Raw genomic sequence first — 17,279 nt, 5'->3', positions numbered from 1 at the left:
GCTGCTCCCGCGCCCTCTGTTGCTGCCCCCGTCGCCGTCCCCGCCGTTGCCGCCGCCGCCCCGGGTCCCCGAGGCGCAGCCCCTGCTGAGGAGCGCGTCGGCTGGTGCCCAGCAGCGCCGCGAGCGGAGCAGCGGAGCCGCGGAGCCGGGGGCCGCGGACGGCGGGCGGGCGCGCGGACAGGTGAGCTCGCGGCGGGCCCGGCGGCCTTCCGTCAGGCCGGGGCGGGGCGGGGCGGGGGCCGCGGGGCGCCCGCAGCCGGAGGTGGGGGCGACGCTCCCTCGAGGCGGTGGCGGCCGGGGCCGGGCGCGGGCAGCGCCCTCCCGGAGCGCCGGCGGCGGCGGGGCCGGTGGACGCTGCGGCCTAGGAGGAGGGACGGGCGGCCCCGGGCGGGCGGGAAGCTGCGACCCGGGTGCGCGGCGCCCGCGGAGGTCCGCCAGGTGCGCCTCGCCTCGCCTCGCCTCGCCTCGCCTCGCCTCGCGGGGGTCTGCTTTCGGGAAGAGGTGCTGGCGGGCTGTGCGAGGCTTCCGCGGTCCGTCCCCGTCCTTCCAGGTCGCAGTGAGCGCGCAGCGTCCCCCGCCCCCACTGTCCCCGTGACCGCCCGGAGGGTCTCTTCCTTCGCGGAGGGGGAGGTTGAGTGCCGCTGGTGGAGGAGGCAGACAGCCTGGCCCCGGGTCGTTGTGTTTATAGCTCCAGGAGTTGAACTTTGTTCTGTAACGCGCTGTCAATTATCTTTTAGATTAAAATCATTTGGTTTGTAAAAAAATGTTTTATCTGCCTCATAAAGACGACAATTTTAAGGAATGCTTTGTGTTGTTCTCTTAAGGAAAGAGTATTAGGAACGCATCCGTTCGGGTTCTGACTTGCTTAAGTGGCTGGATTAAGGATTCCCTTCTTCGTGTGCCTGAGATGATTTCTCAGAGTTCATTCAGTTGTGTGTCATAACAGGAAAAGGAAGCAAAGGTTTGTTTTATGTCTGTTCTCAGGTTTAGGCTTAATAAGGGGACATTTTAACCCGCGAGTCATAGGCTAAAGGTGCTGTGTTTGAATGTTAGACACCTTTGTCCTTACTTAGTCTGTTTAAAAACTGTTTTAGTGCAAAAACAGTTATATTGCCCCATCTATTATCATGGTTGCCTGAAGGAGAAGCTCTAGCCAGAGTTTCTAAGATGTTATGTTCATTATTTGCTTTTCTTTTGTTAGATGTCGTGCTGAGCTTCAGGATCGAGTAATCCGTCAAACCGGAGATGAAATTAGAAGCCAGGTTTTACGGGCTATGGGAAACTTTATGGTTGAGGGCGTATGGTTTTCCTTTCACCTGTGTCCGAGTTCTAGCACTCAGGGCAGCTCCGGGTGGCATGGGGCCAAGCTAAGGGCTGTAGGAGCTGGCGCTGGCTGGCTGGCTGTGTGGTAGATCTGCTTGGGTGATGCATTTGGCCTTGTCCCCCGGGCGGTCATTGTGGATGGTCAGTGTGGACCAGCACTGAGCCCTGAGGGAGATGTGTGTTGCAGGACCCCTGTGCCTGGCCCCCTTGGCCCTGGTGAAAGCAGAGCCCCAGGGATTGTGTGCTGGGCATGTGGAGGAGACTCTGTGGGTGCTTAGGGACTTCAGCTGTGGAGCTGGTGTGGCCTCTGGTTGGGGAACCTTGTGGGGGCGGGATGCCTGTCCAGCCACCCACACTCCTCTGTGACCAGTCTTCTACCACCAGCCCCCTGACTCGCGGCCCCCCACAGCGGCCTCCGTGCTGGTCTAGACAAACTCGTGTGCTCTGTCCTCGGGTTTCCCCGGGACACACTTCCTCACACTCATGCCTATGAGGCCAGGCCCTCCCTGACTGCCCTGCCTAGAAGTTCAGCTTGCCACCTCCTGTTTCCTGTCTCCCTTCCCTGCTTAATTTTCCCATAGCACTTAATGCTTCTAATATCCTATTTAATGTGTTTGTTATACTTAGTATTTTAATGTGAGGGAAAGTCCAGAGGGAGGATGTTCTGTGCAGAAAACAGTTGCTGGCACATAGTAGGTACCCAGTGAATGCTTGTTGAATGAATGAAAGTGATGAGCTTAGCGACAGCTGTGCAATAGGGTGGCTTGTCTCGTGAAAGTCACCGTTGCTGAGTACTGAGCACTGAGGAGTGCCAGGTTCTGAGGGAGGTCTGTGGCGAGTCACCTGCCCTTTGGGAAAGTTAAGTCAGATGTGCCACTGATAATAATGCTTTTAGAAATTTTGTCTTTGGTTACCCTCTCCTGCCCCCAAAAAAACCCACACGCTAGTCTTAATACTCGGTGACATTTGTTGATCAGGTGGAGTCATCTCTTAGAAGAACCGCGTGGAAGTGAGCTGTTCTGATGCCCTCAGCCTGAGGCTCGTTACTGTGGTGCTGTGACAGAGCCAAAGTAAATCCTGCTTTACGACTAAAGCACTCTGGAGTCGTTTCTGGAACCTTCACCTCATGCCCACATTAACTCAGCGAGTGGATTTTCTTGCCTTTCTAGGGATGATTCTGTTGATGTGATACAGGGGTTGAACGGATGCTGCGTGCTTCTTGCTGTTTTTGTTCTCAAGTCCCCCTCGCTTGCAGAGGATGAGTGGCACCGTGCTCAGTTATGAGCTCCCCTGGAGACCAGTGCCTTGCTTAGTCTCAGACTTGGAACTTGAATTCATGCCTCCTGTACTGGTTCTTGTACTGACTACTACCTGACACCACCATGCAGAATCCCCTAACAAGCTGCTGATGGTGCATCTTCAGACCCCAAATGTGAGCTGCTCACATTGGCCCTGGGGTGTAGTACATGCTCAGTAGATGTTTGCTGAATGAATGACTAAAACGCAGTGAGGCTGGGGTTCATGGTAAGGTAGGATTTTATCTATGGTGAGAGTTTGCCTCTAAAGTCAGGGAGGAAAATGAGCATGATAAACACAGATATGATCGGCCTTGCAAAATTCCTCAACTCTCCTACAAAGTACTCTGCGCAGGGTTTGGAGTAGGCAAACCATATCTCAGCCAGTGAAGGCAGTCAGTTTTCTAGTAAAGAAAACAGACCTCTATGTCTTCAGGGGATGGGTATCAGGCCTGATGACCCATCCTTGCACAAGAAGTGGAGGAGAGGCTCTTAGCTCTCTGTGGTGCTCTCCCTCTAACAGTTAAAGTGACAGGACTCCTGAAACAAAGTTCCTTCTCATGTTCTGGTTGGATAATTCGGTCAGAGCGTTCTTGGGCTGCAGACGCACCTCCTGCTCTGTTGTAGTCCTTGCCCCTCTGCATGTCAGCAGAATCTGTGCTAAACTTTCCTTCCTGAAAGAGGACGAGACTAGGGCTCACATGACAGGGCCCTCCTAAAATGAGTCTCATGGTCCCGGCCTGCCTGCCTGTTGGGGGATTATAGGAGTTGATAAATGGAAACACATCTCATTGGCTGCTTCCTCATTGACTGTCCCTTCCTAATAGACAAAGGTGCTGAACAATGATAACCGTCATATTTTAGGAAAATGCTGCTCCTGATTTAAGAGAGGGAACGGCTGTGCCTCCACTATCCTGGCACCAGGCCGCCCTCAGACAGTGACATCCCCTGAAGAGGATTAGCAGCTGGTCTGTCGTCGGAAGATTTAAGGATTAGATTACCAAACAGCCTTTAGTTTAGATTCTGTCTTTCGTTACTCTTGGCATTAATTTTGTGTGACTATGTTGTGTCAGTGAAATCGTGTGTCCTGCCTCAGTTCTTGGTAACGGCTGGCATTTAGTAGGTTTAGGTCTTTAACAAATAAAAATTGTTTTAAATTCTAAGAGTTTTGCAGACATATGGGTAGTTAACATTGACATTGCAGAAATGAAGTACAACATCTCTTTCTCTAAAAAGAGAAGTACGTGTGAGACCAGCTTTGGGATGTCACTGAAAACATCGTCTTAAGCCGTTTCCTTTCCAGGTTTGATCTATATACAGTAAAGGTTCACTTCATTCCACAGTCATTCTGCATTGTACATGTATCTATGTAAGTGGCTTCTAAGACTTAGTTCTGTGGCAGAAACCGTTGTCTTTTATTTCTGATATATTAAACCTGGCTGATATTTTTATTTATTTTTTGTTTTTATATTTTTATTTTTTTTGGTGAGGAAGACTGGCCCTGAGCTAACTAACATCTGTTGCCCATCTTTCTCTATTTTGTATGTGGGAGGCTGCCACAGCATGGCTTGATGAGCGATGTGTAGGTCTGCGCCCAGGATCCAAACCCACAAACCCCGGGCCACCAAAGCGGAGCATGCAAACTTAACCACTATGTCACCGGGCCGGCCCCCTGGCTGCTAATAGTTTTAAATTTTGATACATTGTGAGTGATCAGTCATATTCTTTGAATATATGAGCGTAAATGAACCTAATTCGTCATCATGGGTTATTTGTAATTTTATTATCCTTTAAAAAGTTTTCGACATTGACCTTGTATCACTGGCGAACATGGTAGTTTATAAGATGAAATGTACAGTCATTTGTTGTTTCCTGGTTGCTGTGTTCTGAGGAATTCTATGCCAGTTGGTTATAAAGTTGCAATCTTGGGAGTCAGAGGGTTGGAATGCTGACTTGCCACCCTGTCAGCTGTGCACCTCCCTGTCTATATCTCTGATGGCCAGCCCCTTTCTTAGAGAGCTCTCCTTGCCGTCTGCCTCTGTTTTTTTCACTGGGTGGAGTGGAAATGTGTTATAGTGAAACCAAGAAAACCAAAATCTCCTGTCTTATTCTAACCCTGCATTACTTCAAGGGCCAGGGGCTGAATTCAGGTGCTAGGAGCCCAAGACCACAGGCTCCCCATCAGACAGTCCCAGTGAATGGGGGGGAGCCCGGGTTGGAGGTGCATGGCCCGACCAAGCTGCAGGCACTGGGCAGAGGAGTGGCCTGCTTTTGTTTTTTTCCTTCTATGATTGGGAGGGATTAGCAGCATAGCAAATGTTGTTAGCTAGGCAGTCCCATTGAATTTTTCTTTATCAAATAGGAGTATTTTTTTTACTGTGAGACGGTTTCTCTAAGATAAATAATGAAAAATTCTGTGTCAAAGAGTACAAACTTTAGGGCCAGCCCCGTGGCTTGGAGGTTAAGTGTGCACGCTCTGCTGCTGGCGGCCCGGGTTTGGATCCCGGGCGCACACCGTCGCACCGCTTCTCCGGCCATGCTGAGGCCGCGTCCCACATACAGCAACTAGAAGGATGTGCAGCTATGACATACAACTATCTACTGGGGCTTTGGGGAAAAAATAAATAAATAAAATTATTTAAAAAAATTGCCTTCTATTACCAAGTCCCTCTGGCAGTGTCTTTTCCTTTTCAAGTTTTTTTTTTTTTGCCAGTTGCAATAAATTATAGTGTGTCCTTTAAAATAAGAATTGTTATAAATAAAATAAAATAAGAAATTTAGTTATAAATGGACTTTTTAAAAAGCATGAAACCAGTCAATATGTGTTTTTTTAAAATAACTGCAAAAGAAGTTGTGTTCTGGATAAAGACTTTTTCTGGACTATTTCATCTTATACTTTGAATCATGAGGCTCATCACACATAAAGTTGAAAATTTTTTAATGCAGTCGGGGCCAGCCCAGTGGCGCAGACCTTAAGTTCACGCTCTGCACTTCAGCATCCCAGGGTTTGCAGGTTTGGATCCCAGGCGCCGACCTACACACCACTCACATGCTGTGGTGGCATCCCACATACAAAATAATTTTATTTATTTATTTACTTTTCCCCCCAAAGCCCCAGTAGATAGTTGTATGTCATAGCTGCACATCCTTCTGGTTGCTGTATGTGGGACGCGGCCTCAGCATGGCCGGAGAAGTGGTGCGTCGGTGCGCGCCTGGGATCCGAACCCGGGCTGCCAGCAGCGGAGTGCGTGCACTTAACTGCTAAGCCACGGGGCCGGCCCCCACATACAAAATAGAGGAAGATTGGCACAGATGTTAGCTCAGGGACAACCTTCCTCACCAAAAAAAAAAAAATTTAATGCAATCTAATGGTCCAATTCCATTTTGAGATGAAACTAGAAAGTCTACAGGTTAAGGATAACGGTTATCTATAAAGTATTTCTTAACTTGTCCAAGCTAAGTTGCCTCCTGTTTGAAACAGTGTGTTTTCTCTTGAAATTCACTTAGAGGATGCCTCCCTCCACCTACAAGGGCAAACCCTGGAAATGATCCCACTTACTGTTTGTGGACAGGTCAGGGTTACTTAACGTGCATCAGCCGTAATCCCCAGGACAGCCTTGCAAGGTAGCTGTTATTCAATTTCATAGGTAAGGAAATTGAGTTACATATTTTCTCTAGTATAAAGGTGTGGTATTCGGAATCAGCACAAATAATGCCATCATGCGTGTCAAGATGACAACACACAGGACATATACCTCGTAAGATGCCGTTTCTGTGGGTGTGGTTTTCTCTTGCGTCATCCTGCCTGGTTGGGTAAGCCTAACTGATTGTTACCAATAGCATCCTTTTCCCCGGGGCATAGTATTGATGTGGCTCCTATGTGTGTTTGATCGGCCCCTGCCTTTTCTTTTATAAAAATTTGTCCATGACAAGGGTAACTGCAACATCATCTGAGGGGCCTGCCTTGGCAGCCCACTAGGCCCGCCCACCCAGCTGGCTCCTCACATTAACATCCTCTTTTCCTCATGCAGGTCAGCAGATTGTGATGCAACTAGGCATAAATGTCTTGGACATACTCTTGAACCTGCTGTGGTTTGGAGAAATATGCAAACCCTCATAAGCACCTGTGATTTGTACCTTTTACTTGTGACATATCTTACACTGGTCAGAGTCGCAACGTGATGTGAGGCGGCCCTGGGTAAACCTGTCAGTGCACCAGACCCACGTGCTGCTCCCTGGAGTGGGCTGGTGGTCTTTGTCCTGTCTTCCCCCCAGCATGGCCATCCAGCTGATGGACAGCTCCTCCTATCTGTGGTGGTCACAGGTGCAGAGCATGTGTCAGTGAGCAACAGTTGAGTGCAGCCTTACCTAATTAGATGCCAGCCGCCGAAGCCTTGAAGACAGATCTTCCCCTGTATTTCTAAAATGCAGTGACAGTAAAGCAAATTAATAAACTAGGGATTTTTTTAAGTTTAAGATATAAAAGGAAAACACCTTTTACATCTAAAATGTATGCAACAATGTTAGTGTTCAAGCTGAGAGATAAGTAAAATATAACCAACATAACTTTTATTCAGCATTATAAACTGTGTCTGTACGTGTAGTATTTATTTTAAAAATACAGTAGAGGGCCGGCCCCGTGGCTTGGTGGTTAAGTGAGCGTGCTCCACTGCTGGCTACCCGGGTTCGGATCCCGGGCTCGCACCGACGGGCTGCTTCTCCGGCCATGCTGAGGCCGCGTCCCACATACAGCAACTAGAAGGATGTGCAGCTATGACATACAACTATCTACTGGGGCTTTGGGGGGAAAAATAAATAAATAAAATCTTTAAAAAAAAAAAAAAATACAGTAGAGAGTTAATATATTCCTTATTCAGATAAGGCTTAATGTACAAGAAAATAAGTTATTTGTGCTCAAGGCAGGAAGAATTACTCCCGTTTGTAAAAACAGTTGCTGAGAATGAACCAAATTGTACAGCGCTTGGGAGTCAGACTTGGATTTGAAACAACCCTGCCGACCACTAGCAGAGTGAGCTCGAGTAGATTACTCAGCGTTTCTGAGCCTTGGTCTTCTCATCTGTAAATTGGAGATCATCATCATAATAGCTAATATTTATTGTGCACCTGGCACTGTTCTGAACACTTTACACAAGCTAGCTCACAGACACACCATGTGAAACTGTTTCTATCCCCATTGGACAGAGAGGAGGTGGAGATGTGGAGGTAGATGTTCGGTAACTTGCCCGGGTCACTGAGCCCATGAGTGACAGGTAGGTTCCAGCCCAGGCAGGTGACCCCAGAGCTGCCCGCCTACCATCCACTGGACCAGGCGCTTGTCCAACAGACTTCTTGGGAGTGTTCAGTGGGATCCAGGTTATGTGTGCCCCTAAATGCCAGCATGTGGTAAGTGCTCCCTGAATTGTAGCTGCTGTGTTGGTGAAATTATAACAATAATCGCAAGTTCTCTCACAGTTGTACTGGCTTTCTGTTTTCAGGTGTGTACATGTGTTTTAACACTCACTGCCTCTGACACCAGGCATGTCTTAAAATTGGGTTCTCATGGTGTAGTTGGTGCGCCCTTATACTTGGTTTCAAACTAGATTTGATGGAATAGTTTGATTCTGGTCATGGCTGCAGGGAGATGGTCACTCTGACGCTGTGTCTGCCTGCTTCATCAGAGGCAGTCCACCATGTGGGAAGCATGGGCCGCCATCTCCACAGGGGACTCACATAGAGCAGCCCTGGCTGGAGAATCACGTGCAGGGGAGTCGTGCCGTTTCCTGAAGGTGCGTTTTGGGATGTGTTCCTGTTGGAGATGCAGAAGACATCGTGCGTGGCCTCATTTGTTGCGTTTTATGAACTCTTCTTACCCACTGGGTGTGTCTTAAGCTTCTGGTCTGGAGTCGCCCCTGTTGGAGCATCCAGGCCACTCAGTAGGGGCAGAGCTGCGGCCAGGGTGGTGGGTCATTTGATTGTCAGTGTCACACGATGAACTAAATGCTCTGTGCCTGTGGACTCTCCCAGAATGTTTCACTAGGTATCTTAGCCATGCTGTTCCTAACTGAGCGACTATGATATTGCCAGTAAGATTGCAGCCATCAGTATTTTCGTGTGTTGCTTGAAGTTGAGGGTTTGAATATCGTGATGATCTCCTCCACATAATAAGAGAATTCTTCCTGTAGGCAGTCACAAGAGTGAACTTGTATTTGGTTGCCTGTCACTTTATGCCTGATGCAAAGAACCTCCAGGTTCTCCAGGTCTGCCTGCTAGTCCTCGGGCCCAGTCTGCAGAGAGCCTGGGGGCAGCAGGTACCTGTGACTTTAATATCTTGAGATTTTAGGTATTGTGAGGTTAGAAGACCAACAACCAAAAAGCCCTAATGCGCATTTCTTTTATGAGAAATACTTTGTCTTCCGTTGCTAGTTTCACATTTAGATTTGGGAATATGTTAAGGGTTTCTGGAAATTTGTGGTCATAGTAATGGTTCTGTCCTAGAATCCTCTTCTCTGGCATCATGCACGGTGAGTACTTGTTGGCTCCAGTGCTGTGATGGTGGAAGTGTCGATCGTGTTCTGGGTTTAGGGGTTCTAGCTCGTTTCAGGCTCCCTTGATACAGAGGGTTAGAAGCTGTATTAGACAGCCCTGCCTGCTGTCACACCCCAGTACCTCATTTTGTGTCACCCGGATTCATTTCGCTGTTCTTTGCACCTCAGAGATGATGAGCAGCAGGCCTGGGGGGGTGAGGTGGGAAGTGATGGGCGCCTGCCCGGGAAGGCGTGTTGGGCGTTCCTTAGAGGACCAGGCTCCCTTCCACGTTGGCTCACAGATAGGAGTACGAGGCTTTTGAGAATGTTCAGTTCTTTTTGATTCTCCTTGTATTTAAACACATATCTGTAGTTATTTTGCTCAACTTTTGGCTTCCTTTTTCTTTTGACTTATTGTATCCTTAGTATCACTTTACTAAAGAAAATCTTTATTTGGTTTCTGGACATAAGTCACTACTGATAAAATTAATTCAACGAACATTTACTGAGGGCCCTGCCAGGACTGGGGCAGTCACTCAGTATATAGCTTAGGAGGGCTTCGAGCTGCGGGTTTGTTTCTGTTTCTTGGCAGCCATCACACCCCCTCTTGCAGGAATGGTTCTGCAGTTTGGGAAACCCCGGGCTCCGGGCAAGAGAGTGGCCCTGGGTTGAGGTGTTTTGATTCTTCCTCAGGTATCTGTGTGCTGCAGCTTGTGGTGGTCAGCGTTGTTGCTTCTTCTGTTTGTTTTGTGAATCATGAGGCAGAAGGTTCGTTTTCTTTGAAGGGGAATACATGAACACGCTGTCTGTGGCCAAGCATAGTGCTTATTGTTATGTGAAAAAATGCTGGTTACTCTGCTCTGGCAGGTTCCGTTCCTATGCCTCAGATTTAGATCCATTTCCTCTCTGGTACTTTGATGATCAGTGGGGAGGTTGTCCTTAAAGAAGGGATCCGCTTTACTCTTTTTATTCTCTCTCTTTGTTTTAAGGCTCAACATGCTTTTTGTTTTTCTTAAAATTAAGGAGGAATGGTGAAATCTTTTGGGGTTCCTATATTTCCAGCGACTTTAGGAATTCTTTCCATTTGAAATTCATTTTCAGGAGTAAAGATAAGAGAAGACTGTGTGATAGTCGGCATCATCTTTTATGCCTTCCACGTTTGTTGACTCTTGCTTATAATTTCTTCAGTTATATCTCTGGAATTATTTGGTGGCCAATTCCTTCTATTCTGCAGTGTATTAATTTTTTCCTTTTGGAATAGATAATAAATTCAGAGTTACGCATTCAAGTGTTGGTTTCCTGAGCCTTGTTGTGCTCTGAGCCTCTCCCTGGCATTGCTGGTAGTTGGCCTTCCCTTGCCAGAGGCGGGTGCTCCAGAGCCGCCTGCTTCTTGAATGTCGTTTGGCAGTCGATTTTTACAAGGGTCATCACAGATTTTAAATGAAGATTCCTCCAAAGATTAGAAGTCAGCTGTTTTTGGGGTACTATTTCATTTTTACTATTTTTATTTTTAACAAAGTTTTTCTTCTGTAGGGTAGGGTCCAGGATGTTCAAAACAAAGCAGCAGGACCCTTCCCAGACGGACCCTCCCTCCCCAGAGGTGTCCACGGGTGGTCACTGGCATCTCGCATGCTGTGTTGTGCCATGCCACTGTTTCCCGACTCATCACCTACCAAGTTACCTGTGCCTCCTGTCCTGACTCAGGCAGCAGCACTGTTGTCCCCCTGTCCGTCTTGGTAGTTCTGACTGCTTACCTGCCTGTGTCTCTGTGGGACGTGACTTGGTCTTGCTCCGTCAACAGCACGCATTGTTGTCTCCCTGACTCGAGGTATCAGTGTTTCTTCTTTCCCTTCTCCTCCTCCTCTGACTTCCGTCGTCTGTCCCTTCACCTTTACACTGTTAAGGCAGAGAAATTTACATCGTGTTTTGTGACCGTAAAGTTACTTGTCTATAAGTTTACTACTGAAAATCCATAAAACGCTTACATTATTTCCACTTGTGAACACAATGTTTATTATAGAGCCAGAGTCCCATGCTCTAATTACATTTTCTTTCTAGAGTAGTGCCCCCCCACCCCCCGCCCCGGGTTCCTCACAGCCTTTTTCTTACACTGTTGGCCTTTTTCTTAGCGTCTTTGTTTTCAGACTGCCCATCATACGATGTATGATCTTTGTGGCCTGGAACTTTCCTCTGGGCACTCTGTCTTTCTGCCCCTGGCCAGACAGTGGCTCTTGAGGCTACCTGTCCAGCCACAGTCCTGGGATGACCCACCGTGGGCAGGGAGGTGGAGAGCACTGCATGGCAGCCTCTGCATCTCGGAGGAGTGTCACCAGAGACTGTGAGAAGCCCTTGGTGTGACCTTCACACTGCTGCACATCTCCATTGCTGCATGGTACCACCCAAACTTGACGCCATAAAGCCTGGACGCAGGGGACACAGGGAGCAAACCTCTGCTCACCGAGGAGTATAGCTCACGTGCTTACCTTATAACTGCTTTTAACATCCTCCTTGTCTTCATAGTGGACCCTTGTATTAAAACATGATTGTTTAAGTAGTAGTATCTAATGATGTGTGTAGAAATACCAAAGAATCTGTAGCTTTTGTAAAAATTTTTGAGATTGCCTCAGATAATTTTGGAGGTTTTTGAATAAAGTATGCTGAGAATGGAACAAAATAGAGAGCCCCCAAACAGATGTCACATGTGGAAGTTTGTAATAAGCTAGAGGCACCTGCAGGTCCCAGGGAAAGACGGGCAGTTCTCTGGGGCTCCTGGGACTTGGGGCGCTAGGCGCCACTCAGTTGCAGCTGGTGTGTGCCTCATGCCGTGCCCAGAGGAACTCCAGATGAGGCGGATTACCTGTGGATGACAGAATTCGAGGAGAAAGTATAGGAGGGGGCCAGCTCGGTGGCGTAATGGTTAAAATTGCGCCCTCTGCTTCCCGGCCTGGGGTTCACAGGTTCAGATCACTGTCGAGGAACAACGCACTGCTTATCAAGCCATGGTGTGGCAGGTGTCTGACATACACAATAGAGGAATATGGGCACGGGTGTTAGCTCAGGGCCAGTCTTTCTCAGCAAAAAGAGGAAGATTGGCAACAGATGTTAGCTCAGGGCTAAGTCTTCTCACCAAAAATATAAAATAAAAATAAATTTAAAAAAAGAAGAAGAAAGGAGAATTTACTTTTGACCTTGGGATCAAGAAGGATTTATTAAACAAATACAAAAACGGAAAATAGGTTAAGTTCACAAAGATTTGAATGTTTAATTACGTTAAAATTAAGAACTTGTGAGAGATCTGTTGCACAACAATGTGCGTATAGTTAACACTACTGAACTGTATGCTTAAAAATGGTTAAGATGGTAAATTTTATGTTTTTTACCACAATAGAAAAATTTGAGGGCTGGCCCCATGGCTTAGTGGTTAAGTGCGCGCGCTCCACTACTGGCAGCCCGGATTCGCATTCTGGGCGTGCACCGAGGCACCGCTTCTCCGGCCATGCTGAGGCGGCGTCCCACGTGCAGCAACTAGAAGGATGTACAGCTGTGACATAGAACTATCTACTGGGGCTTTGAGGAGAAAAAGGGGAAAAAAAAAAAAAAGGAGGAGGATTGGCAATAGATCTTAGCTCAGGGCTGGTCTTCCTCAGCAAAAAGAGGAGGATTGGCATGGATGTTAGCTTAGGGTTGATCTTCCTCACAAAAAAAAAAAAGAAAGAAAAATTTAAGAACTTGTGTTCATCAAAAGACACCATAAGACACCATAATAAGTAAAAAGAACTGGGAACTAGAAGAAGATATTGGTAGCATTTGTAACCAGTGAAGGCTTGGTCCGAGATGTGTCAACAGCTGCTGCAGTCTGCTGGGGGCAGGCACTGCGCCGTGGCACCCTGACAGGCCCTTGGAGCACGCTCCCTCAGCAGTCCTGCGGGCAAATGCTGGTGGGGCTGGGTGCTATTCTCCGAGCAGGTGAGCGCTATCGGGAGGCCTGGCAGACCTGGTCACTGCTGAGGTGGAGAACGGCGGGGGGCGCATATAGGTGCAGTGAGCCCGCCCGTTCTCTGGGACCCTGAAGTTCCACTTCTAGGTACACATCCTACAGCAATTCTTCCTAAACTGTTTGTGGTGAAGGACCAGATTTTATTTTATTAAATTTCCAGTCTATCACAGGCTGATAATTCTTTTGTAAACTACAATGAAAATGACTAACTCGAAAAAGAAATCACAAACAAAATGTATAAAATGCCAGCTCAGATTTTTTCTTCTATTTATTTATTTGTTTATTTTTTTGAAGATTAGCCCTGAACTAACATCTGTTGCCAGTCCTCCTCTTTTTTGCTGAGGAAGATTTGCCCTGGGCTAACATCCGTGCCCATCTTCCTCTACTTTATATGGGACACCGCCACAGCGTGGCTTGATGAGTGTTGTGTAGGTGCGTGCCCGGGATCCAAACCCCGGGCCACCAAAGCAAAGCAAGCGAACCTAACCACTACACCACCGGACTGGGCCCAGATTTTTTCTTCTTTTAATTTTTAAATGAACATACAGTAAAATTGACCTTTTTTGTTAAAGTACAGTTCTCTGAGTTGTATATAATACACAGCGATTTGTGTAACCATCACCCTACTCAGGATATGGAGCACTCCATCAACACTCTCCCTCAACCCCTGGCATCCACTGTTCTGTCAGTATAGTTTTGTCTGTTCGAGAATGTCATATATGGTAGTCCCCCCTTATCCATGGTTTTGCTATCTACGATTTCAGTTACCAGCAGTCAACTGTAGTCTGAAAATATTAAATGGAAAATTCCAGAAATAATTCATAAGTTTTAAATTACGTGTCATTTTGAGTATCGTGAGGAAATCTCGCCCCGGCCCGCTCCATCCCACCTGGGATGAGAATCACCCCTTTGTCCAGCGGACCCGCGCTGTACATTCCACCCCCCCATTAGTTTCTTAGTAGCCGTCTCAGTTATCAGATCGACTGTCACGGTGTCACAGTGCCTGTGTGTTTTACGTCACCCTTATTTTACTTAATAATGGCCCCAAAGCACAAGAGCAGTGATGCTGGCAACTGGGACATGCCAGAGAGAAGCCTTAAGGTGCTTCCTTTAAGTGAAAAGGTGAAAGTTCTCAATGAGGAAAGAAAAAAAATCGTATGCTAAGATCTATGGTAACTTCTATTACAATATATTGTTATAATTGTTCTATTTTATAGTTATTGTTGTTAATCTCTTAATGTGCCTAATTCATAAATTAAACCTTATCATAGGTATGTATGTATAGGGAAAAACATAGTATGTATAGGGGTCAGTACTATCCACAGTTTCGGGCATCTACTGGGGTCTTGGAACACGTTTCCCACGGATAAGGAGGGACTACTGTACATGAAGTTATCCAGTGGGTAGCCTTTGAGACTGGCCTCTCTCACTCAGCGTAATGTTTGAGAGTCATCCAAGTTGTGTGGGAGATGCCTCGTTCCTTTTTACCGCTGAGTGTGTCCCGTTGTGTTGATGTTCCAGTTTTCCAGTTTGTTATCCATTCACAAGGACATATGTGTTGTTTCTGGGTTTGGTGATTATAAGTATTCGTGTACAGGTTTTCTGTGTGAATGTCAGTTTCCATTTCTCTTAGGTAGATGCTTAGGAATGGGCTTGCTGGGTCATGTGATAAGCCTATTTTTAACTTTATAAGAAACTTGCAGACTCGTTTCCAGAGTGGCTGCCTGTTTTGTGCCCGCCTGCAGTGAGGGTTCTAGTCGTCATTCATCCTCACCAGCATTTGGTGGTGTTGGGTTATTTTTGTAAGCCATCCTGATAGGTGTGTAGTGGTATCTCACAGTAGTTTTAATTTGCATTCCCCAAATGAGTAAAGATGTTGAGTATCTTCTCCTGTGCTTATTTGCTGTTGCTAAAACAGTTTAACTCTTGCTGTCAACTTCTGCACTTCCCACCAAGCCGGAGGAGGGCTGTGCCACCCCACCATGCCTGGCAATACCCTAAAGAAACTTGCATGCCAGAAACTGCTCAGGAGTGTTCAGAGCAGCGTTGTAATAGCACAAGGACCCAAGCGTCCTGCAGTAGCAGACTGGATAAGCTGTGGTCTGTTCTCAAAAAGGAACTTGTCCAGTACTGGAAATGGGTGAATTATAGCCACATCAGCAACATGGATGAATCTTAGAAACATGCTGAGTTTCAAAAGCAAGGCACAGAAGGCTGCATACAGTGTTGGACCATTTTTTTTAAGCTCAAAAAATTAAAAGTAAATAGTGTTAAGGGAGAAACGTATGAGGTAATTTTATTAAGGCAAGAGAGTAATAAACATCAATTCAGGGTAATGTGTACGGGGAGAAGCAAGCTTCACAGTTATTGGTAATTTTCTAGTTTTTAAATTGAAGGATGAGATCATGGTGTTTATTTTATTACTATGTAACATAATTTATATTTTCCATATATTTCTTTCTGTGTATCAAGTATTAGATAATAAAATATTTAAACAGAACAAAAATAGTCTTCCTTTTAAGATGTTTTCAAATCTTCTTCCAAAGTTGGAATATGATTTTTTCCCCCAATAGTAGGTTGCTGACATTACACCTAGAAACACAGGAGTCAGAATACACAGCTCTTTTCCCTGAAGACTTTTAAGTCTTCTAAGAAGCATAGACGTGGCCCATGAGGACAGAGATTTTTGTCTGTTTTGTTCATTTTGTTCACTGCTAAATCCCCAGCTTTGAAAACAGAGCGTGGCATGTGGCAGGTGCTTCATAAACATTTGTCGAACAAATGAGTGACACAAACACATGCTCAAGGCCCAGGATGGCTCCATAGAATGTGCCAGGCTCTGCTGCGTGTGCATGGAGCCAGCGGCCGGGAGAGGTTTCCCAGGGCCACAGATGTCTCTGCAGGGTTCAGAGGTCTAACTAGGAGCTCTCCACATAGAAGAAGAGCCCCCGTACTCGTGTGACTGCACTGCCTCTGCCAGAGAGCAGGCGGTCACACCAGTCTTGCCGTGAGGCCCACTGGGTGCAGTGGTGGGAAGAGGCTGGTAGGGGACAGGGCCTGCGTCCTCAGGGACCTTGTAGGGCAGGCCAGGGAGCTGGGATTTGATGCTGCAGCCAGTGGGGTATTGGGGAAGGACCTGAGTGGGGTGGTGATGGGAGCAGAGCCTGGCAACATTGAGCGGCGCAGACCGAGTGTCTTCCAGGAAACCCTCTGTCTTACCAGACTCCTGCCTCTTGTGCTTGGCGAGCTCATTGTTCCTGCTCGGTGTGTGGTCTTGTCTGGCTGGCAATACAGAAGGGCCTGGTGCTCTTTTTAGCATCACCCACCAGGATGCGCTACAGATTTGCAACATTTTTAAAGATATGATGTTACTCATAGTTAAAATGTCCATACTGGGCTGGCCCCGTGGCTTAGCGGTTAAGTGCGCGCGCTCCGCTACTGGCGGCCCGGGTTCGGATGCCGGGCGCTCACTGACCCACCGCTTCTCTGGCCATGCTGGGGCCACGTCCCACATACAGCAACTAGAAGGATGTGCAACTATGACATACAACTATCTACTGGGGCTTTGGGGGGAAAAAAATGTCCATACTGCTTAAAGCAATCTAGAGATTCAGTGCAATCCCTTTCAAAGTTCCAATGACATTTTCACAGAAATACAACAAAGAATCCTAAAATTTATATGGAACAACAAAGACCCCAAATAGCCAAAGGAATCCTGAGAAAAAAGAACAAAGCTGGAGGTACTACACTCCGTGATTTCAACATATACACAAAGCTCTGGTAATCAAAACAGCATGGTACTGGCACAAAAACAGACACACAGATCAATGGAACAGAATTGAGAGCCCAGAAATAAACCACACATCTGTGGACAGCTAATTTTTGACAAGGCAGCCAAGAATATACAATGGAGAAAGAAAAGTCTCTTCAATAAATGGTGTTGGGAAAACGGGATGGCCACATGCAAAAGAATGAAAGTAGACCATTATCTTACACCATACACAAAAATTAACTCAAAATGGATTAAAGATTTTATTTATTCAGTTTTTTTCCCCCAAAGCCCCAGTAGACAGTTGTATGTCATAGGTTCACATCCTTCTAGTTGCTGTACGTGGGACCCGGCCTTGTGTTGGAGGGAGA

General features: G+C 46.9%; 1 protein-coding gene across 2 annotated transcripts in view; it reads left to right on the top strand.

The window, feature by feature from the left end:
* Window positions 1–17,279, top strand: part of DNAJC5 (DnaJ heat shock protein family (Hsp40) member C5) — a 42,071-nt gene continuing 24,792 nt past the window's right edge. The window contains exon 1 of one of the 2 annotated variants that reach the window (XR_015555535.1): window positions 1–181. The gene's annotated coding sequence lies outside the window, so the exon portion shown is untranslated. The remainder of the gene's footprint in view (window positions 182–17,279) is intronic. The other variant, XM_087444945.1, reaches the window with a different exon arrangement.

The sequence above is a fragment of the Ceratotherium simum genome, chromosome 21 (genome assembly GCF_057802395.1).
Source record: "Ceratotherium simum simum isolate JZ-2026a chromosome 21, ASM5780239v1, whole genome shotgun sequence".
Classification (NCBI taxonomy): domain Eukaryota; kingdom Metazoa; phylum Chordata; class Mammalia; order Perissodactyla; family Rhinocerotidae; genus Ceratotherium; species Ceratotherium simum.
This window is presented reverse-complemented; position numbering and strand designations above follow the sequence as displayed.